General features: G+C 44.2%; 1 protein-coding gene and 1 pseudogene across 5 annotated transcripts in view; both read left to right on the top strand.

Moving 5' to 3' along the window:
* The window catches only part of galnt13 (polypeptide N-acetylgalactosaminyltransferase 13), a 256,909-nt gene that overhangs the window by 77,776 nt on the left and 155,381 nt on the right, over window positions 1-23,752 (top strand). The window lies entirely within an intron of this gene.
* Window positions 10,252-22,728, top strand: LOC138760251 (growth factor receptor-bound protein 14 pseudogene; annotated as a pseudogene).

Genomic DNA, 23,752 nt, shown 5'->3' with positions numbered 1-23,752 from the left:
GTAAGATAGAAATGATTATAGAAACAATTGTAACTGTGAGAAGGCTCATTGAATTAGGTTACATGGGTTGAACTAAAGAAGCAAAAGGGCATTCAAATTGTTGGAAGCTTATTAAAGATATCCAAACACTCCAGGAGAGAGAGGAGCCCATTCCTGATAAATTCAAAAGCACAAGGAAGGAAAGACTAATGGATTTTGATTACATTAGGATATAGTCAGTGTAAAAGATAGAGCGCATAGAATTCCTCAATTATATCGACGAGCCCATTTTAGCTGATAAGCAGGAAAGTGAACAAAAGGGAGTTCTGGTTTTAGTTTTTGTGATTAAAGGCATTTTTTTTATGATAGTCCTCATAATTCTGTTTGATTTAGCTTATTTATGGAAGAAGACAAAAGTTATTGAGAGTAAACATTCTTAATGAGATAAAGCCAATGTTGCCTTTCTAAGAAACGATTTAACAAAGTGGACTGGAAACAGTTATAGAGCAACAGGAGGCCATTTACAGAGATTGTTCAAAGTAAATATATTCCCATAAATATAATCGGCAGGACTGCCAAATTTAAAACAGCCAGATGATGAGATGCGTAGCTGGAAGGACAAGGCAAGAAAGGAAAGTTGATGTCAGACATAAAGTGTTCAATAGAGGAGAATTCCTGAAGTAGAGAGAGTGTAGGAGGAAAATTAGGAAAGCAAAGAAAAAGCATTAAAAAAATTGGCAAGAAAATTGAATCGTTTTGAAGAACAGGCCGATAACTGAGCATTAATGCTGATTAGAAACCAAAAAGATAATTGTATGTGGAGGTGGAATATTTGACATTAGTTCGGAATATATTTATTGGGAAGAATGAGGGACACAAGATCCAAAGGAGGCTTGACAGGATAGATGCTGCATGTGTTTTCAAAAGTGAGCGAATCATAAACTCGAGTAAAGTAAGTGGTCAGCCATTTAAAATTGAGGTGCATAGAAATCTCTTCTCACAAAAGATAGTGAATCTCTGAAATTCCATGCTCCTGAGAGTAATGAAGGGTTTATTAGATATATTTAAGATTGCAGTAAATAAATATTTGAAAGGAAGAGGAATTTGAGAGTTGTGGGAAACTGACTCAGAGGAGGAATCGAGGTCAGTCCAGATCAACTATGATTACATTGAATGGCAAAGCAGGCTTGAAGGGCTGGGGGTCTACTCTGCTCCTATTTGCTTATGCTCTTGTGCCTTCAAAAATTATACTGAGGAAGGTGAATGAATTTCAAATATTGGATGGGATAAATGTTGCAATAGAGGAAATACAAGGACTTGATCATCTTTGTAAATGGATAGCTCAGCACATCTGGATGTAACATGGCCCTGTTGTTGAAGGAAGAAAGTTTGAGCCCCCCCCCCCCCCACCTTTATTTTTTAACACTTCCAGGCTCTGAGAATAATGCAAGAGAATTGGAAGGCAGGCAATGTTTAAAATGGGAGTAAGGAATAAAATGGTGATTAGAAGCCAGTTAGTTTTACTGCATTTAGAGGACAATTGTAGGAATCCAGTACAAATCTTTCTTTAGAAAAGTTCCGATTAATCAGGGAGAATTGAAATGCATTTTTAAGCAAAGTTTGTGCCTGAGAAACTTTTGTTTGATCTTTTTTAAGGATACAAAGGAGGATCAATAAAGGTAGTACATTGAATGAGGTCTTTATAATTTTTTATGTCTGACATGGAAGTTTAGTTTAAAAAGCAAAAGCCCATGGGGTCCAAGTGAGAGCAGTAAATTAAATTTAGAATTAACTGAGTGGTATGAGACACAGGATAAGGATATGAGGGGAAGACTGTTGCCATGACGTACCACAGGGTCAATTCTCAGACCCTTGCATTTAGGCAAACTTAAACAAAGTAGGAATAATTAAAAAAAAATCCCAGATGAGACAGAAATCTGCTCTGAAGAGGAAAATGATCTGCTGAAAATTCTAAGAGCTAGTAATTTTGATAGAAAAGTGGGAAATGGAACTTAAATCTAAAGAAATGTGATGTTTTGCAACTGAGAATATACGAGGCAGCAAGGGAATATACATTAAATGGGATATTAAGTATGCTTTCAAATAAAAAAGACCTTTATATCACTAAAAGGGTGCTGATATCTACAAATTCTTAAAGCAAACAGGATAGGTCAACAAAGTACTGTGCATTGTGGGTATGTGTGTTCACCGTGGTCTGACCGTTGTCAGGTTGTACTTGTAAAGTCAGATGATAATAAACTTGAACTTAGTCAAACAGGCACGTGGGATACTTTTATTTATTATCTGAGACACTGAATGTAAGAGCCTGGAGGTGATGTTAGAACTATGTCATAATAGTTAGGACACAAATTCAGTGCCACATTTAATTCTGGACATTGTATTATACAATGCAATTTCATTGAAGATAGTACAGCTGTGTGCTACACTTGACACACCACCTCTCTCACCACCATTTGGGGCCAAAAATCAGACCTTCCAAGTGAAGCAACACTTCACCTTTGGGAGAAGGGGGGTTGGGGTGAAGGGAAAGAGGTGTAACCATTTATCTTAACACCAAGTCCCTCAGCGTCAGTGACCTGGGGATCACAATCGACCAGAAACTCAACTCTTAGTCAGACTGTGGCGAGGAAAGCAGGTCAAAAGCTGGGAATTCTGTGGCGTTGCTTGTCCCCAGAAACACTGAGACCTTTTTACCTTCTTCAAGATAGAAGATATTGGCATTGCTGTTAACACAACGCCAGCAAGCCGGGTTTCAATCCAGCACAGTTCGTAAGGGGTTTTTACGTTCTTCCCATGTCTGCATGGATTTCCTTTGAGTGCTTTGGTTTCCTCCCACCTTCTTAAAATGTATGGGATTTGAAGGTTAATTGGTATATTTGGGCAACATGGGCTTTTGCATGCCTATTAAAAAAAAAAGTAAGAATGATGGACTTCTTCAGCAGCCTGGATAATGATGGTGCCAAAAACTCTTAAAGGCTCCATACTGTCCCAGACAAAACAGTCTGCTTGATCGTTAACCAATCATCCATCCTAAACATTAATTCTTTTCACCACTATCTACATTTATTATAATAAGCATTCCAGTTACTAACCCAGGCATTCTAGAAAATCCTAAACCCACAACCAATACCACCAAGAAAGAGAAAAACAGCAGATGCAAGAGAACATCTTCAGTCTTGCACTCCCCTCCTTCCAAGTTACATATGATCCTGACCTGAAATGATCTCTCTGACCTGTGGAGTTTCTCCAACATGGTGTATTTTTACTTCATCATGGAGTCTGCAGACTTTTGTGTTTTACATTTATTAAAATTATCCCTGCCGGATAGTTAACTGGAACAACTACGTAGGCGAAAGCTGGTGTCTCAGCTGGGAATTTGCAGCAATGGCTCAAATCCTGTCTTCATAGAGCCTTTCCATGACCTGCAAATTAGCAGTCCACTGGCATGCTCTCCTCTTGCATGAATGCATCCACAAAAGGCAAAAGAGAGAGGACAACTGCTGGATGTGTGAGATATGGAAGGGGAATGATTCTTAAATCCCGAAGGCTGCAGTGTGACATTTGAAGATAGAGTTCCTCCAGCTCAAAACATGCAGGTGGTCAAAGATTGAGGTCAGAGTGGTAATGAGTATAAAAGTGACTGGATAGAGGTATTCTGCAAGACTTTTGCCACTCTGCATGGTTTCTCCATAATCAAGAAGCAAGTAATGGAAACAGTACACTAAACTGGAAGAAGAAATGGTCCTTCTACTGGATGCCCTGGTTTGGCCTAAGATCTCCGACAGTTACTTCCTGGTGGACCTTTCCACGAGAGGTGGAGTACCTTCACTTTTACTTCCTTCTTTCCCAGCAGGCAGGCAGGACATCTCTGCTTTTAAGGTGAAGCATTTCCTTCATTTCAGCATACTTTATTCGTGTACTTGCAGGCTATGTTAATCCCGATCTATTTGCGCTGATTAATGTATACTGCGTTTGGACGTTTCTGTCTCTACTGACAATTACAAAAGTTAACATTTGTCCTTCCAATTGCCAAGATAGTTACAGAATACGTAATTGAGATGTGAGGGCCTGAATTTCCCAGCTTAATCTTTGCTTTTTGTTGACTTGGCTTGTTCTCAACAGAGCAGCAGGAAAGATATTTGAGCGGGGGGGGGGGGGGGGGGGGGAATTCATCACGGATTCCTACTGCTTGATCTGCAGTCAGTGACCCCCTGCTGACAGCTTGGGGGTATTTAGATATTAGCTCACAACAGCATCATATATGTTTGCTCTCTTCCCCCCCCCCCCCACCCCCCCGAGACACAATAAACAGCAATGAAGCTTGTCATGGAAAATGATCAAAGACCTACCTACCATGGTAAAGTTTGAGAGAGAGTTGCTGAAGGTGAGAAAAACATGTTGAATTTATATTAAAGTTTTTTTTTCAGCAACTATTTAAAAAAAAGAAAATTATTTTTAAATGGATATAAATTTAAATATAAATTATGAAATAGGAGCAGGTGGTAGCCAATGGCTCTTTGCATTTTTATTTCAGTGTCACTTTCCCCCTCTCATCCTATACCCCTTGATATTCCATTCCCATCTACCCCTTGTAACCAAAGTCAAGTTGAAGAACAAGTTCAAGCCACGTCGTATTTATCAGAAATCTAATCTTCCTCTGCATAAAAATAAAACAAAGATGCTGCTTTCACTGCCATTTTGTGGAAGATGTGAAATGCAGAAAATAAAATCTCCTTAAATGGGGATCTTATCCTTGAGCTAATTTTCTCACAACTGCAACTCTCCTTTTACAATGTGGTTCATGGTGGTAGTATCTGCTGTCTGCTTGTTCTTGTATTAAAAAGTAATTTCCACTCTATAATATGTTTGGGATCTGGGAATGCTAGGACCTTTAGGGAATAGTCCCACTGGTGATGAACCTGACACATCCATTACCTAAGCTCAGGAATGCTTTATTATTACTGCTCTAAGTGAGAATCATCAGGTGGGATGTGGCTAGTTTAAAGGTGATGATAACCTTTTGGAGTAACAAACCAGAAGATGTATATCTTTGGCACAAGCAAGAGTATTGCCATCAAAAACTAGATACTTCAGCGACTCTCCCCACCCACCCTCACCCTCCCACCTCCCCCAAATTTGAAGGCCTTATGGCAGTACTGCTGCTGGTATGAACCCGGGAGAGTGGAGACACAGCGCTGCTCCGAAGGATTCAGCCGCCTGGTCCTATTGTTGGTGGCTCTGTACTGGCTTAAAATGGCCTATTAGAGGAGCCAAAGGAGTTTTTAAGCTAAAACCCTGCAACCATGGTTCTGTGCTCAAGTTAGCAATGCCGATGCTTGGCAGTGGCCATGAGGAGTTGCAGACTGGGAAACAGCAGATGGGTGTAGGGACCCCCCCACCACCATTTGAGGAGGGATGACACTTCAGGATGGTGACCACAGCAGCAGATCAGTGAAGGGCTCAGTTGCTGAAGGTCCCATGCAGTATGCGGGTGGCTTGTGGTTGGTGGTGGGGGGCAGGGGCCTGGTCAGGCTGTGGACTGCTAGAGACTGGCAAATGGGAACCAGATATTGGGGCCGGGATTTAAGAAGGTGCTGAAAGCAAGAAGGGCTCCCAAAGGGCCTCAAGGCCTCCTGATTGTATCAGAGATTTGGATCTGAAACTCAGGTCACCAATGGATTGAACAGGAGTCAGTGCAGTTGCAGAGGCTGCGTGAGTGCAGGAGGCACTCAGTAACCGCTTTCACACTTGCAAGTGGTCCTAGAAATTAATGGCCAATCTGCTTAAAAAGTGTCTAGTGTGAAAGCAAAATCTTCTCAATGCCAGTGTGAGATGATGTCATCTCAGACCAGTGATAGAGGGTCTTAACCCCTAGTACAATCCCCGGTATCTGCAATCAGCAAGTGTAGAACAGGTAATTGCATTATGGGATTGAAATGAGCCAGGTTTTTGCGTGAGTGCAGGAACATGAAGGAAGAAAAGATTAAAATGAAGGTATAAACTTTGCCTTGGGAAAGTTGCAGTGGCGGGGGCGGGAGGGAGATGGGGGAGAGAGAGAGAGAGAGAGAGGAAATAAATAGCAATAGCGGACAATTTTTAAACAGCTCGGGTAAGTTGGTAGCGTTGATGGCGGACCTGACTTCCCAGAATGCCATGCAGCAGAGAAACACCCTCCATGAGTGCTCCGTGCACGTAGACGGGCATACAGTTCTTTCTCTGCTGCACAGCACTCTGGGAGGGAAAGTCTGCCATCACTTTTTCCCATGGTATTTATATATTGTGCGCAATAGCACTACCAACTTTCCACGCTGTCTAAATGGGATGCGATAGCGCTACTAAGTTTTCCACGCTATTTAAAATTTTTCCGCTGTTGCTATTTATTGTTAGCACTTTCCCGTGGTTCCTTATAAAGGTTTATATAGGTCAGCACATCAACAACAGGGGCTGAAGGGCTCACACTGTGCTGTGCAGGATTAATTTTGTTCAAATATAATATACATTGATCAGGATTTAGAGCAAGTCCACCATTGTTCGATGCGTCACGAACAGTCCTAACCCTGGGGATGGCTACTTCCAAGTGTGAATGTAGGCAATGTCCCATTTAAGAGTGGTCAAGTGTGAACAGCAAAAATGCCATTCCTATCCTGGGACACTGAATGGCTGATTTAGTGGGATGCAAGTGTAAAAGGGGCTAGAGACTTTGAAGGGACTCCTTTTGCTTCTCTTCCTCTTACTGTAAGGGATGTCAGGCAACACTAGCGATAACTCTTTGTCTGGCTTATTAAAATGAAATTAGTTTGCCTTGAATATTACACGCCAAACCCAATAATTTAAGATGAGACTAACTTTGAAAAATGCTGGTCCATATTCAGAAGGAGATAAACTGGGTGGATTCAAAGTCATTGTGGGAAACTTTGGTGAACTTTGATGGGCAAAGAACGAACAGGCTAGACTAACATCAAAAAAGTCCTTCTGACAAAATGTATGGTGCATAAGAACGCAAGGAATCAGAGCAGGCCATTTGACCTATCATGCCTGCTCCACCATTCAATTAGATTAAGGCTGATTTGACGGTGGACCGTTCCATCAATCTGGCTTTTCACTCTAACCCTCAATTTCTCTACCATGCAACAATCTATTTATGTCTGCCTAAAATATCAGTCACACAGCCAAACAGAAGGGAACAACCTTGGTCTCAGCAGTGGGATAACTGGGGATTTTATCATCTTTCAAGCAAGGGAAAACTAAAGATGTCTACATTACCTGTGACCAAAAGAGTAAAGATGATTGGTGGACTGAATTCTGCTTATTTTGCTTTATTATTCCTTTCATTGTGGCCGTCAATCATGTGTCAACAGACGCATTATTGCAGAAGGTCAATGTTGAACCTCTCAAACATCTCACAAAGACAGCTCTTAGAAGACAGCTCTTCACTGTCAACTTGTCAGCTCACCACCCACAGTAGCTGCAAAGTGCCACAGCTTATGGGCTGCCTGAGGTATGCCATCATTGATACCTGTAAAGAAACCCTTGGTAATTCTCTCAGGAAGAACCAAAGCTGGTTTGGGAGCAAGCAGGAGACCGAGCAGCTAATTAACTGGACAGGAAATGTCAGGAGGACACCTCGAAGGAAAAGGTTTCATTATTGTCATGTAATACTATATTTAGAATGTAACATACATGAAATTCATTGTTTTGACCACCATAAGGTGGGCAGAGAGTAACCACTTTGTCCTGCTCCCCTCACAGAATTCTGGTGTTCCAAGGCGGTCTCCCCTCCAAGTACTGACCAGTCCTGAGCCTGCTTAGCTTCTGAGATCCATCTCTGGAATATTCAGGCTATTAGGTGCTGGGGTCATCACTACTGTGGCAGACACCACATCTAGCCTCTCTGAGGACTCCTGCCCCAGCTGTGGGTGAGCCAGTGGTACCCACCTTGGCCTCATTAGCCACTTCTATGCCCACAAAACTGGAATGAAAGCAAGTCATCCTAGATGCCAAAAGACAGATGAAGAAGATTATAAATTAGTGTTATTGTTTAATGTATCTGTTCTAGTACTTCATTCTGTGTTAATGATTGAATCAATATGTTAGCTATTCTCTAAACTTAAACATTCTGTATACTTCTCTGAGGGAATTAATATTATTTAAAATATTCAGTAAAAGATGCACTTTATTTGTGGTGGTACACCACCGGCCTACTGTAGGGGGCAACCTCCATACCTGCAGGAGTGTAAGGGGACAGGACAACACCTTGCCAGCTGTCAATTACCCTCCAGGATATAAGCCTGCGCCAGCCTCCCAAGGCCTCAAACAGAGTTGCTGCAGCTACAGCCAGTCTGGGTCTATGGAAGTCTTTGTGAATTAAAACCTGTTGTACAGTCTTTACCTTGTGTGTGTCTGATTTCTGGCTAACAGTGCACCACAATTTAATCCACAAAATTTTCCCACGGCGACTATGAAAAAACTCCTGTGCGCAGGGAGCCTCGAGGTTGACCTACGCCACCCGGAAGCCCAGACACGCTTCGAGATCTGGCAGCACGTGGTCGAGGCAATCATCGAGGCGCACAAGGGCAACATCCTGGACTCCGATCGGAAGAGGTTTGTCCTACTCCAGTCAAAGCTGGGTCCCCGCGCCTTCCAGGTAACCAAAGGCTGCTCCACGTACAAGAGCGCAATGGACAATCTTGAGAACTTGTACAAGCCCCCCATGAATGTGGTCTGTGCAAGGTACCTCCTCAACACCTGAGGCCAGCAACCCAGGGAGACGGCTGAGTCTTACCTGGGACACTTGCGAGAGTTGGCTCGACTGTGTCTGGCTGAACCCAGGATAGGTGTAGAGGAGGTTGAGGGGCAGATCCAGGATGCCTTCGTCCGAGGGCTATGCTCAAAGGCCGTCCGGCAGAAGCTGCTGGAAGACAACATCTCTATGCCCTAACCAGGACTGTGGAAGTGGTCCAAACCCTGGAAACAGCAGCCCTGCATGTCGAAGCCTTCAATTCTAGGTTCCCCCAGGCTCCCTCATGGCCCTTTAACACTAGAGCTACAGCCCCAGGCCGAGCTGGGGAGGAGAATGTCGCTGCGGCAGATGCCCGGCGCCCCTGTAAGTACTGTGGGTCCTGGTGTGGGTCAGATTGACGATTGCGCCAAAACTGCCCAGCTAGTATTGTTCCCGATGCGGCAAGAAAGGCCATTTTACAAAAGTGTGCCTCTCTAAACCTGCCGGCAGCTCAGCGGCCCTCTATGGCCTCCCCACCTCCCCTGCGGACCACCCTACGTGCGCGTGCTGGGCAGCGCCATTGTCCCCGCAACAACTTCCCAATTCCCCGACTTCGACTGCGCAACATCCGGCCCTGCCAGCGACCGTCACAGTGTGTGCCCCGAGTATCTGGACCAGCCCCCGCCCTCGCTGGTGCCGTTCACTGAGAACTACAGCGACGTCACTTCCGGCTCATGGTGTGGTCATTTCCGCCTGATGTAATGACGTCACTGCTGCTGGCTGTGATGATGTCACTTCCCCCAGCGCTGCAGACATGGCTGGGGAAGGAGACCAGGCAGCGCCCGACACGGAGGGCCCCCGACGATGTTGAGAATGACGTGGTCAACACGGGTAATGACCAGGCCGCCCTACCAACGCTCCCCATGCCTCCGGGTGCCATCAGCTGCCACACACTGCACACAGTGACCAATGGCAACGTGGTCAACACGGCAATGACCAGGCCGCCCTACCGACGCTCCCCACGCCTCTGGGTGCCATCAGCTGCTGCACGCCGCACTCAGTGAACGACGGCAATGTGCTCAACACAGGCGATGACCAGGCCGCTCTTCCGACTCTCCCCACGCCTCCGGAGGCCATTGGCTACCGCACGGTGCACCTCACAGCTGATGTTGATGTGGTCAACATGGGCAGTGACCAGGCCGCCCTATCGACGCTCCCCATCCCTCCGAATAGCGATGACTCCGAGACGGTGCTGGCTGCCACCACGCTGACCATGAACATCCCCCACGATCTCGGGCGCTCGATGATGGACGTGCGAGTCAACGGGCAGGTAACAAAGGGCCTGTTGGACAGTGGCATCACCGAGAGCTTCATTCACCCAAGTGTGGCCCACTCCCTAAGGTTAAAGGTCCACCCCACCACCTGCTCGATCACCCTCACCGCCAAGGATAAAGCTGTTGGTACCCTCGGGCGCTGTTCGGTTGATATAATGATGGGAGGGGAGAACTTGCACAGGGTTCAGGCTCCTGGTCATGCCCAAACTATGTGCACCACTCCTCCTGGGCCTGGATTTCCAGTGCCACCTGGAGAGTGTCACCCTTCAGGGTGAATGGATGAATGTGGCCTTCAGGGGGCCACAAACTCCATTCACATTGCATAGCATGCCAACCTACCAGCCCCGGCCAACCTGCGGCCTCTCCACACTGTACATCACCCCACCGAAGCTCTTTACACACCTTGCACTAGGCTGCAAGCCGATTGCCACCAGAAGTAGGCGCTATTGTGCTGCAGACAGGGACTTCATCGAGGCGGAGGAGCGGCGACTTCTGGCAGAAGGCGTTATAGAGCCCAGTATCAGTCCTTGGAGAACTCAAATCCTGGTGGTCAAAGGGGGAAGTAAGCCAAGGATGGTCGTGGATTACAGCCAGTCCAATAATAGGTACACCCAGCAGGATGCCTACCCCCTGCTGAGGATCGCCGACATGGTCAATGAGATAGCCCGCTACCAGGTTTTCTCCACGATTGACTTGAAGTCGGCGTATCACCAAATCCCTATCCTTCCGAAGGACAAGCCCTACACCACCTTTGAGGCGGACGGGTGCCTGTACCAGTTCCGTCGGGTTTCCGTCTTCCAGAGGGAGATGGATTGCATTGCATGGGATTGAAGGTGACGTCCCCATATCTGGATAACATCACTCTCTATGGCCGTGACCAGCAGGACCACGACGCTAACCTGGAAAAATTCCTCCGGACGGCCGCGGAGCTGAACCTCACTTACAACAAGAAGAAGTGTGTGTTTAGCACCACCCGCCTCGCCATCCTGGGGTACATTGTGGCCCATGGAGCCGTTGGCCCAGACATGGAAAGGATGTGCCCATTAATGGAGTTACCCCTCTGCCCCACGCTAAAGGCCCTCTGCAGGTGCCTGGGCATGTTCTCTTATTACTCGCAGTGCATCCCTCGCTTCTTGGACAAGGTCCGCCCATTGGCCCAAGCTACAACTTTTACCCTCCTACCTGAGGCGCAATTAGCCTTCAGCCGCATCAGGCAAGACATCACGGATGCCACGATGCAGGCCCTGGATGCGGACTCCCCCTTCAAGGTGGGGAGCGATGTCTCCGAGGTGGCCCTCGCTGCTACCCTCAACCAAGGGGGGGGGCCCCATCGGCTTCTTCTCCAGGACCCTCCACAGCTCTGAGCTAGGGCACTCCGCCATTGAAAAAGAGGCCCAGGCGATTGTGGAAGCAGACCGCCACTGGCGCCACTACCTGGCCAGCAGGAGATTCACGCCCCTCACAGACCAACAGGCCGTAGCGTTCATGTTTAACACTACTCACAAGAGCAAGATCAAGAACAACAAGATCCTGCGCTGGAGAGTCGAGCTGGCAACCTACAGCTACGACATCCAGTACCGCCCAGGGAAATTTAACGACTCCCCTGATGCCCTCTCTCGCACCTGCACGTCTATGCATGACGACAGGTTGCAGGCATTGCATGAGTCTCTCTGCCATCCGGGCGTCATCCGGTTGTACCATTTCATTAAGTCCCGTAATCTGCCATACACCATCAGGGACATGACCGAGGCGTGTCAGGTCTGTGCGGTGTGTAAACCCCATTTCTTCCGCCCCCCCCCAGACCCACGTTGTAAATTTTACTCAGCCTTTCGAGCATCTTGGCATGGACTTCAAAGGGCCCCTGCCTTCCACGAACCGAAACGTCTACTTCCTCACGGTAGTGGATGAGTACTCATGCTTCCCTTTCACCATCCCTTGTCCTTGCCACCATCATCAGGGCCTTGGGGCAGATTTTCACCATGTTTGGCTACCCTGCCTTCATCCACAGTGACCGGGGGTCTAGTTTCATGAGCGACGAGCTGCGCCAGTATCTGACCATGAGGGGCATCACAACCAGTCGCACGACAAGCTATAACCCGAGAGGCAACGGGCAAGTGGAACGCGAGAATGGGGTGGTCTGGAAGGCAGTCCTCCTGGCCCTCAGGTCAAGGTTAACAAGGGTGGGCCATTGAGTACTGGCAGGATGCCCTGCCCGAGGCGCTCCATGCCATTCGGTCACTGCTGTGCACGGCTACCAACGAGACCCCTCCCAAACACCTGTTCTCATTCCCCAGGAGGTCGGTGACTGGAATATCATTCCCAGCATGGCTCACGACCCCGGGACCAGTGCTTCTGCTTAAGCATGTACGGACGCAGAGGGCCGAAGACCTGGTAGAGCAGGTTTTCCTCCTTCATGCAAACCATAACTACGCTGACGTTATGTTCGGCAGTGGCAGGGAGGTCACCATCTCAGCCAGGGACCTGGCACCAGCAGGAGCACCCACCACACCATGTCACCCTCCAACCCAGAATGACGCTGACCAGGCATACATCGCCGTTCCCAGGCAGCAGGGCCTCCTTGACCACCAGGGGCCTGCTTCAGCTTTAGGAGACGAACCCGCCCCCCCACCTACCCATCCAATAAAACCCACATATGTTGACCCCGGCCCCCGTGGCCACCCCTCCGTGTGACACCACACCATCCACACACACACCCCTGCCGCCAGCCCCCCCACTTCCCCTCTGACCAGTGACCAGGCACCAGTCCTACGACGGTCACATAGTCCCTGGTGGCCGCCAAATTGTCTCAGCCTGTAAATATTGTATGTACATAGTGGGTGCGATTCCTTGTTACTGCCCCCCCCCCACCCTAGGACAATTTAAAGAAGGGGGTGAATGTGGTGGTACTCCACCAGCCTACTGCAGGGGGCAACCTCTGTACCTGCAGGAGTGTAAGTGGACAGGACAACACAAGGCCGGCCGTCAATCAGTCGGCCTGAATGGATCAAGCCTCACCTGGTCGGGTGTCAATCACCCTCTGGGATACAAGCCTGTGCCGGCCTCCCAAGGCCTCACTCAGAGTTGCTGCAGCCACAGCCAGCCTGGCTCAGTGGAAGTCTTTGTGGATTAAAGCCTGTTGTATAGTCTTTACCTTTGTGTGTGTCTGATTCTGGCTAATAGTGCACCACACTGTTAATAGATTAAAACATTTAATCTTGTTAACTTTGCGCTTCAAGGATATTTCTTTAAATTTGTATGAAACTCTGTTGATTATTAATGGTGACCACATTTATTTATATCCTGAAAATTGTAGTTAATCCCTATATTTAACATTTAGAATTTCAGCAAATATCAATGAGAAACCATTTGAAAGAAAATTAGTTCACTTAAAATAAATTACATTTAAATTCTGGTTTGTTTCCAGTTGAGTGATGGTGGGTGATGAAATAATGTGGTCAGAGTCAAGTTAGGGCATTTATGACATTACTTTTTCTCTCTAAACAATGTCATGAAGATTCACAATTCGAGTTATTCCATATTTCGAGCCATAGAAAACTACAGCATAGAAAACAGGCCATTCGGCCCTTCTAGTCTGTGCCAAAACATCATTCCGCAAGTCCCACTGACCTGCACCTATTCCATAACCCTCCAGATCTCTCCTATCCATGTATCTATCCAATTTATTTTTAAGACTTAAGAGTGAGCCCGCATTTACCACTTCAGATGGCAGCTCATTTGAAACTCTCACCACTCTCTGAGTGAAAAAGTTTCCTTTAATATTCCCCCTAAACCTTTCCCCTTTCACTCTAAAACCATATCCTCTCATATTTATCTCTCCGAATGTAAGTGGAAAGAGCCTACTTGCATTTACTCTGTCTATAACCCTTATAATTATGTAAACCTCCACCAAATCTCCCCTCATTCTTCTACACTCCTAGAAATAAAGTCCTAACCTGTTTAATCTTTCCCTGTAACTCAACTTCTGAAGACTTGGCAGTATCCTAGTAAAGATTATTATCGTTTAAAAAAAAATTATTAGATGATAGAACATTGCAGCAGAGTACAGGGCCTTTGCCCCCCCCCCCCCCCCCCACGCCATGCTGCACTGACCTACTTATATACCAACCAAAAAAAATGACAGATAAACTAAACCATCCCTTCCTCATAACTCTCTACTTTTCTTTCATGTAAGTATCTCTTTAATGCCCCTATTGTTCCAGCCTTCACCACCACCACCCCTGGCAATGCACCCATACTTCTCAGTGTCAAAAAAGAAACTTACCCTGATGTCTCCCCTAAACTTTCCTCCCTTCACTTTGTTCAGATGTCCTTTTGTGTTTTGTCCTGCCCTGGGAAAAGGCTGCAGGCTTTCTACCTTACCTATGCCTCTCATAATATTGTAGGCCTCTATTAAATCACCTCCCATCCTTCTTGGGTTCATAGAGAAAGGCCCTAGCTCTGCTAACCTTTCCTCTTGTGACATATTTTCCAATCCTGGCAATTCCCTGATAAATCTCCCTGCACCTGCTCCGTAAGTTCTACATCCTTCCTGTAATGAGGTGACTAAAAATAAATACAATATTCTAAGTGTGGTCTCACCCGAGATCTGTAGAGCTGCATATTACCTCACAACTCCTGAATTCAATCTCTTGACTGGTGAAGCCAAGCATACCATAGACCTTCTTAACAATACTATCAATTTCAGATGCGATTTACCAGCATGTTGCCTGGATTAGAAAATATGTTGTAAAGCATGGTTAGCGGAGCTGGGACTTACTCTTTGGAAAGAAGGATGAGAGATGACTTAATAGAAGTGTACAAGATTATGAGAGGCATACAGTAGATTTAGTAGACTGCCAGCACCTTTTTCCCAGGGCAGGAGTAACAAAGACCAGTGGACATCTATACAAAGGGAGGGAAGTTTAGGGGATACATCGGGAGTATGTTTTTTACACAGAGAGTTGTGGGTGCCGGTAATGCCTTGCCAGGTGTGGTGGTGGAAGCTGGAAAAATCGGGGCGTTTAAGAGACTTCTGGACAGGCACATGGATGAAAGAAAAATAAAGGATAAAGAGGTAGGAAGGTGAGATGTTTCTTTTATTGTAATAAAGAAACTTGGTTCTTTATAACAACTATATTAACTACAGTTACAACCTCATGGAGGCATCCATTTTGAATCTATTCTTGACTGCAACAACTTGTCTCCAACTCCCTCTAGGGGTCAGGATGATCACTTGTGCCCTATCATTACAGGAGGGTTTAGTTATTTTTAGTAAGAATATGTAGGTTGGCTCAACATTGAAGGCGAAAGGCCTGCACTGTGCTGTAGTTTTCTATATTCTATCTGGTGTTTCCAGTGTATTGGATCTGTGTTAATAGTAATATTTAGGTTAAGGTTAAGCTATATTTCTTAAAATATGCCTTAGATTAGTTGTGGGTTTGAACAGGGTTACACACAGCCATACAATATATTCAGAACCGAGGTCATCTTTCAGAGTCGCAGCGTCTAGAAAGACAGCTAATGGAATTGAAGTGGGTCTTAAATGATTCAACAACAAAGTGTTTGCTTTATTAGAAACTGGAGTATCTAAGTACTCAATAGGACTGCTGAAGGAAGCCATCCAAACCACTTAATCCTCTTGGGACAGAGATGAGATTGAGATCAGAGGTTGTTATGGATCTGGAGTGGTTTTGGAAATGGCAGGAAGTTTTGCAGAAATGAAACTAAAACTGTTAAAGATTCTAGAACATGGTCACATGGTTTACAATGATAGAGATTACCTTAACGATGATGATGTAAATGTCATATGAATTGGAGAAATATAATATCAAAATCAGACATTTTTGGATCAGTTCAGAAGCCATAACCCTGTGGTTATATACAGGACTCATTCTGATCATAGGAAACATCCTGGGAAGACAGGATTAAAACAGTAATCTCTAGAAAAAAGAGGGAGATACTGGACTGTATTATATTATCCTTATAATAGGAGATACAACATAAATGGCTTTTAAATAAATAAGACCACCTCCGTCTGCTTTTTTGAAAATAAAGGGTGCAGCCTTATCATGGAGAGACTTCAGAATTCTTAAGAGCTAAGAGGGAGTTGAAGATCACCAGTGGGAGAGTTTAAGAAGAAACCTCTTCCTGGGAAAACAGCTCAACAAGATTTGTGAGTTTGAACAGTCTAAGGACTTAATCAATGTTAAACATATCATTACTGCTTTAAGCAACAACTTAAAAAAACAATGCTTCATAGTTACTTTTGAACTACAATTTAACAGGCCAAGTTCAACAAGACTTTAAAATACTGGACCTTAAAACTGACTTTTCAGAATTTAGTTTTAAACTGCAATGGTTTGAAGTTGGATCACACACACACATTTATACAATTACATCTGTACCTAGTGGGGTTAAGTTTAGAGTTAAGTATGTTTTGAGATAAGAACAGTTATGTGATTAATAGTTTAATTATCTTGAATTTACCACTGTCCGGCAAATATTCCATTGCTGATCCTGTGTTAGTACTAACGAGGGTCAGTTAGTTCGTAACATTAGGAGGCAAAGATATACAACCAACGTTTCGGGCCTGAGCCTTTCATCAAGGTATGAACGAAACACAGGCAGGCGCCTTAATAAAAAAGGTTGGAGGAGGAGTGAAAAAGAGGCAGAGGGTGGAGCACAGGCCAATTACCAAGTGGTCATTGGTGAGCATGGATTGGCAGGCAGGATAGAAAAGCTGGGAATTGATTAGGAGAGGGGGGTTAGCTCTATGAATGCAGAGCTGGAGAAAAGGAGACAAAGGGATAGGGAACAAGAGAAAGTCAGGGTGGGAGATCCAGGGTTTAACAGAAACTGAAGAAGTAATGTTAATGCCATCAGGTTGGGGGGTGCTCAGACAGAATATAAAGTTGTTCTAGTTTGCAGGGGGGTTCTGTTTGGTAGTACATAAGACCATGTGCAAATATGCTGGCATGGGAAGGGGTTGGGGAAATGAAATAGGTTGCCACTGGGAGATTCCCACTGTTACAGCAGACAGAGAGAAGGTTTTCATCTGTGTCTAGACTTGCCAATGTAGAAGGGGCCACAATGGGATTCACAAGTGAAGAGCCCCAAATGGTGATGAGGGAGGAGGTGTGGGCACAAGTATAGCATTTTCAGCATTCACAAGGGTAGGTACCAAGGGAGGCGATTTGTGGGAAGGGATGAGTGGATGAGGGAGTCATGCAGGGAGTGGTCCCTGTGTCTGGACTTGAGATTACATTGGAGGTGATGGACATTGTGGAGGATATGTTGGATGAGGAGGCTGGTGAGGTGGTAGGTAGCGACACGGGGAATCCTGCCTTTGTTGTGTCTGAAGGCGGTGGGGGCTAGAGTTCTTGTGCAGGAAATGGAGTATTATGTGGGTGAGGGCTGGGTTGATGGTAGTGGAAGGCAAGCCACATTTTTTGAAGAAAGAGGACAACTTGGATGATCTCGTGTTGAAGATCTCGTCCTGGGAGACGTGTTAAATGGAATTTGACTCAAGCTATTTAGTCTATTTGCTGTTTAACCATTATCTGTCTAATTAAGCATTTGTCCTGCCAGGAAGCCAATGACATGTTGTAACTTTTGGAAGCAGCCATTTCATTTAATTTCTACTCTCTCAGAATGGAATTTGTTGAAGAATATCTATTAGTGGCTGATTCTATTCTGAATTCACTCAGTTGTAAATGTGTATCCTTGCAATAATTTAATGCATTACAACAACCTGTAAATTATGAGGAAAGAACTTAGAGGAGAAATTTATTTATGTGCTTTGCATTACTGTGACCTTGTTTACAAATGAATAAATTAAAAATGCAATCTGAACATTGCTAGATGTAATGGCAGCTCCTAGCACCCATAATGCAATGCAATTTAGAGCAGCTCCTTCAACCCGATAACCATGGAACCAGACACTAAGCATGAGGTTGTGATGTATAGATGTAGTTACCTGAGTGTAATTGTGTTTGACAAAACCATGTGCAACAAGGATGCTGTAGAGGAGAAGAAAGAAAACAAGATGACTCGTGTTTTGTTCAAATGGTCAGTTTTAAGAAGGCACACTAAATGGCTGAAGAAATAAATTTCAGATCTTTGAGGGTGCATATATAACTATCAGCAAGTGAATGAATGAACAGTCATGCATCAGAAGTTGAAGCCTGCGGAATGCAGAGGTTGAGGAGAATGATGGTAGTTTTGAAAGAGATTGCTTAGAAGTGACAGCTAATGAGTGATCTGTTCATGCAAGAGGAGAGGACTGGATGTCTAATGTTTCACTTGAAATAGGAGAAACAAAAAGGAACTCTGTGGTAGCCTGAAAGAAAGAGGTTATCATCTGGAGAACCCTGATGGGGCAATTTTCATCAACGAGACATTGAGGTGACTAATGGTGGTACCTCAGTTGTGAAAATCCTGGAACAACATATCTCTCTCTGCAAACCCTACAAGAACCATCCTGAGCGGTAAACATTTACTTTTCGAGCACCAAAGTCTGGTAAACTTTATACATGTTAAATTCTATGCACAGTATAAGAATTGCCTGCAACCAGTGAACTTGGAAGAAGGAGAAGTGAGATTGAACTGTGAACCAAAGAACTTTTCTTAAATTTACACACACATCATACACGTGCGCTTAGAATTAGAAGGGGTTTAATTTGGGTTAGTTAATCTAGAGATGTTAAAGTTTAATTCTGTTTTCACATTTTAAGATAATTAAAAACAACTTTTGTTTAAATAACTACTTGTCTTGGTGAATGTCTATTGCTGCTGCGTTTTGGGGTCCTTTGTGCTTGTAACAATGGATTCTACACTGGTGATTAAGCATGGGTTATTCTGGCTCATTTCTAAAGGCCACAGGCAGTTAAAACTTGTTCTGATTTGTTTGTGGAGGCTTTCCTTATCTCCGAGTTTTTTTTCCCCCTTCTCTGTCCATCATCATGTGCTTGGATGTTTCACTCATTGACAGAGGAGATGATTTCTGAGTAGCCTCAAGGCTACCTTCGTATTAAGCGGTTGTCTGGGTTAGAACAATATGAAGTAACAATTGGATGGAAGTTTAGAATAACTAGACATAGGGAGCCAGTGGTCTCTGCTGTCTCAAGTACATACAGGCAGTGGAGATTGTTAACTTGCAGAGCCTGAGATATGAGACATAGATGGCCTTTGGCAGAATGTGGTAATTGTGGTCAAGGGGCAGTTCCTGGTTCCATCCTCATTTTAACCAAAGTGGTATTGATGCTTTAAGTATGAGATCACTAGCCCCTGAAAATGATGAGTTGTCAACCTTTTGAAGATTCATCACGGGACTAAACATCCTCAACATCCATTGGAGCGCTTTCATCCCTAGCGTCGAGGTGCTCGAGATGGCAGAGGTCGACAGCATCGAGTCCACGCTGCTGAAGATCCAGCTGCGCTGGATGGGTCACGTCTCCAGAATGGAGGACCATCGCCTTCCCAAGATCGTGTTCTATGGCGAGCTCTCCACTGGCCACCGTGACAGAGGTGCACCACAGAAAAGGTACAAGGACTGCCTAAAGAAATCTCTTGGTGCCTGCCACATTGACCACCGCCAGTGGGCTGATAATGCCTCAAACCGTGCATCTTGGCGCCTCACAGTTTGGCGGGCAGCAACCTCCTTTGAAGAAGACCGCAGAGCCCACCTCACTGACAAAAGGCAAAGGAGGAAAAACCCAACACCCAACCCCAACCAACCAATTTTCCCCTGCAACCGCTGCAACCGTGTCTGCCTGTCCCGCATCGGACTTGTCAGCCACAAACGAGCCTGCAGCTGACGTGGACTTTTTACCCCCTCCATAAATCTTCGTCCGCGAAGCCAAGCCAAAGAAGACAGGACTAATTATGTGCCAAAGAACATGCAGTCAACAGAGCTATACAATTGCTCAATCAGATCAATGCTCTGCAGTCCATCACATCTCATTGGGAATGATGGTGAACAATTAACAGGAGGAGGAGTCTCCAGGAAAATCCTCATCCCCAATAGTGGTCACCCCCCCCCCCCCCCCCCCCACACACACACGTGCAAGGGAAAAGGTTGAAGCATTAGCAGCCATATTCAGCCAGACATGACAAATAGATGATCCATTGGGCTTCCTCCCAAGATCTCAACCATGAAAAAGCCTGTCTCTAACCAACTGGATTCATTCCATTTGATATCAAGATATGGCTGAGAACTATAGACCAGACAACAGCCGACCAGCTGGAGTGATGACCTGTGCTTCAGAATGAGCTTCTGCTCTAGTCAGACACTTCCAGTAGAGCTATATCAATAGCATCTATTAAACAAATGTGGAAAATTACCCAAGTGCAACTCATTCATAAAAAGGAGGGCATATCTTATCCACTGATCACTGTCAATCAGTCTTCTCCCACTCTTCAACAAAATGATGGAAGCTATTGTTGACATTGCTTTTTAAGCAGCTTTCCCTCACCAATAACCTACTCAACAATTACTTGTTTGGGTTTGCAAAGACTACTTGGTTCCAGACTTCATAGCCTTTGTTCAGTCATGGACCGGAACGCTGAATTATCAGAGTAAATGTGCTCGATTTCTGGACAACATTTGACTGAGTATGATATCAAGGTGCTGTGGTGAAGCTGAAATCATTGGTCTTCAGTGGCTGGGTGATAATTCACACAACGGGTGGTTGTGGTTGTGAAGATCAATCAGTCCAGTGCCAGGACATCACTGTGAGAATTCCTCAGGTCGAAAATGGAAAGTTAACTCTATTTCTCTTTCTCCAAATTCTGTCTTTCCTGCACATAACCAGTGTTTTCGTTTATTGACTCTTGGCCTAATTCTGTTTTGTTGTTGTGCTTTGTAAAGAATGTATATCACTGCTACTGCTTTTTTATGTATTGTAACCTACGATATTCTCCATTGCCAAGTATTGTAATGTAGAAAATATTTTCATTTAATTAAATATACTTAATAGAGCTAAATTAAGACTAGATGAAGCAGTTCGATTCAGAAATAAAATTTTATTATATCTTAATACAGCAACATTTCTGAAATTAATGGAGTTTGATGGAATAAACATTGTTATGGTATTCTATCCATGTAGAAATGTAGTAGGTTGTGTTCACAGCATAAATGTAGAAAGTTGTGTTTATAAGATAGCTACAAAAATCATTTAGAAGGACGCATTAATTCATTTGGAGTTCTTCGGGAGAGACTGGCCTGATTGCACATCCACTGCTATTGAAGCTATGGATCTGAAGAAAACATCACCACAGGAGCCTTTGCAAGAATTTGAGAACTTAGAAATAAGTTCAGCTCAAAGTGCCAGCACAGAGGAGTTGGTTCCTCAATCAAGCATCCAACAAAGCAGGGGCACAAAAGAGGATGCCGAAGCAGCGGCTGTGTCATCTGTTCCAAGTCCTAAGATTGGGAGTCCTTCAGTGCCTGCTGGAAGTTCTTCAACTGCAGCGAAACCCAGCTTGTATGTGATTAAGGTATTTAATGAAGATGGCAGCAGTCACGTTTTGGAGGTGCCAAGTGACCCTACAGCCAGAGACTTGTGTCAGCTGTGCATAACAAAAAAACCATTGTGGTTATGACCAGAACTGGACTATTTTTGAGCAATTGTCCCAAAGTGGCATAGAGAGAATTGTAGAAGATCATGAATCAGTGGTTCGGGTCCAGTCAAGTTGGGCAGTGGATGCAAATTGCAGATTTTACTTCATTAAAAAAAATTGGCAAATACGATTTCTTAAGAAATCTAACATTTTTTCCAGAACACATGCAGTGAAACAAAAGGAAGTTCTAGTCATTCACAGTTGATACAGGATTTCATGAACCCAAGAGCATGTCCTGAAATTCATGGGCACCTTCAGATTAAAGATCAAGGGAAGAAGTCTTGGAAGAAATATTACTACTTCTTGCGACGGTCAGGATTATACTTTTCCACTAAAGGAACCTCAAAGGAACCGAGACATCTACAGTTCATTGCTGATTTAAATTAAAACAATGTTTACACATTGTAATCAGGGAAGAAGATGTATAGAGCTCCAACAAACTTTGGATTCTGTCTCAAGCTTAACATGTCGGGAGATGCCAAGGACCTGAAACTCCTTTGCACAGATGATGATCTTAGTAGGATCTGCTGGATGACGGTGATTCGACTATTTAAGCATGGATTACAACTCTATCAAAATTTATAAGACACCGGTGCAAAAGAGTGCATCATCATTAACGAGAAGTAGCTCTGACAATTCCCTGGTTGCAATGGACTTCCCTGGAGAGAGTGGAAGAATAATTGACAACCCTGAAGAGGCACTGTCAGCTGCTTCTGAGGAGGCATTGTCCTGGCAGAAGAGGGCCTGTCCTCATATGAACATGCATTGGAGTGTAACTGCACAACCAGTTGCTGCTTCAACTGAAGCTTTTCACAGGATACAGCCTTGGTTGCATCCAGAGAGGAATCTCAAAAACTAATGGAATAACAAGGGCTTGTGGATAGACTGTACTTGGTACGGGAGAGCCAAAGCAATTTGAAGTATTTTGTTTTGTTGCTCTGCTATGGTAAGAAGATAAGACATTTTCAAATTATTTCGCTTGTGGAGTTCTTCCAACTTAACAAGGGAATGCTGCCGTACAGATTGAAGCGCCACTGTGTTCGAGTTACACTTTGAAGCCATCGGCTCACCAGAAATGTTTTAATAATAAATGCAGGCTTGGAACAAACAGAATTCTGAGATGATATTTGTAATTAAGTATATTGTGCCTCAGACCAAAGGAAGACTGTCTGTGGAATAGAATGGTAAGATTGATACAGTTCAATACTTGATCTTTGATTTTTTTTTTAAACCAACCTACTTGTACATGAGAAATCAATTTTTTTTTGTGTGCTGCTTCTAATGGGAGGACTATATGGAGAAAATCTGTATGGCATTACTAAAGCTTGTGAGTGATTAGTCTCTGCCCAACAATTGATGTATTTTGTTGTGCTCTCACTGTTCATGGTTTAAAATTTAAGTGTCCAATTTTTATTGGAACATAATGACTTGTCAAAAGAATTGTCCTTTAAATTCAAAAAAATGAATACCAAATCTCAAAGCAAAGATTCCATTTACTTGATACTTAAACAAAAAGCAAAAAATTAGCAGATTCTGTTTTATACATTTTAATTTTTAATGGAGAACCATCTGTCCAGATAGTGTATGAAGATATGAATGCAATTTATCCAGCATTACTTTACGCTCAGGTTTAACTAGCAAGTATTTTCAGAATCGCTTGAATTTACCCAACTATTTCCTCAACTGAGACATTTCCTCAAAAGACATTTTGTTCCAATAGTTGAAATGGTAAATGTGTTGTAGCACTGATGCTAATGCTCTTTACTGCAATAATTACGCTGCATTTTATGAATCTGTTTTCTTCATCAAATTGAGCATGGTTAGAACAATTATTTGGTCATAATATGAACCCTCGCGTCCAATGTCGTTTACAACTCCATCCTATTCAAGTGTTCAGCTGGGAAATGGAGAACTAGCTTTCGAATTAAAAAAAAACTTGGAAGAGTCTTGCCAAATTTACTGGTCTCATCAAGATATTTTAATAGTAACTTGTTAAAGTTTACTGTAATAAGTTTTTTTTTGCATTAAATGTCTGCCAACTTTCCTCCCAACGTTATTTGATGCTGGAAATTTGTAATGA

This window comes from Narcine bancroftii, chromosome 4 (genome assembly GCF_036971445.1).
Source record: "Narcine bancroftii isolate sNarBan1 chromosome 4, sNarBan1.hap1, whole genome shotgun sequence".
NCBI lineage: Eukaryota > Metazoa > Chordata > Chondrichthyes > Torpediniformes > Narcinidae > Narcine > Narcine bancroftii.
Note: the sequence above shows the minus strand (reverse complement) of the source record. Positions and strands in the feature narration are given on the sequence as shown.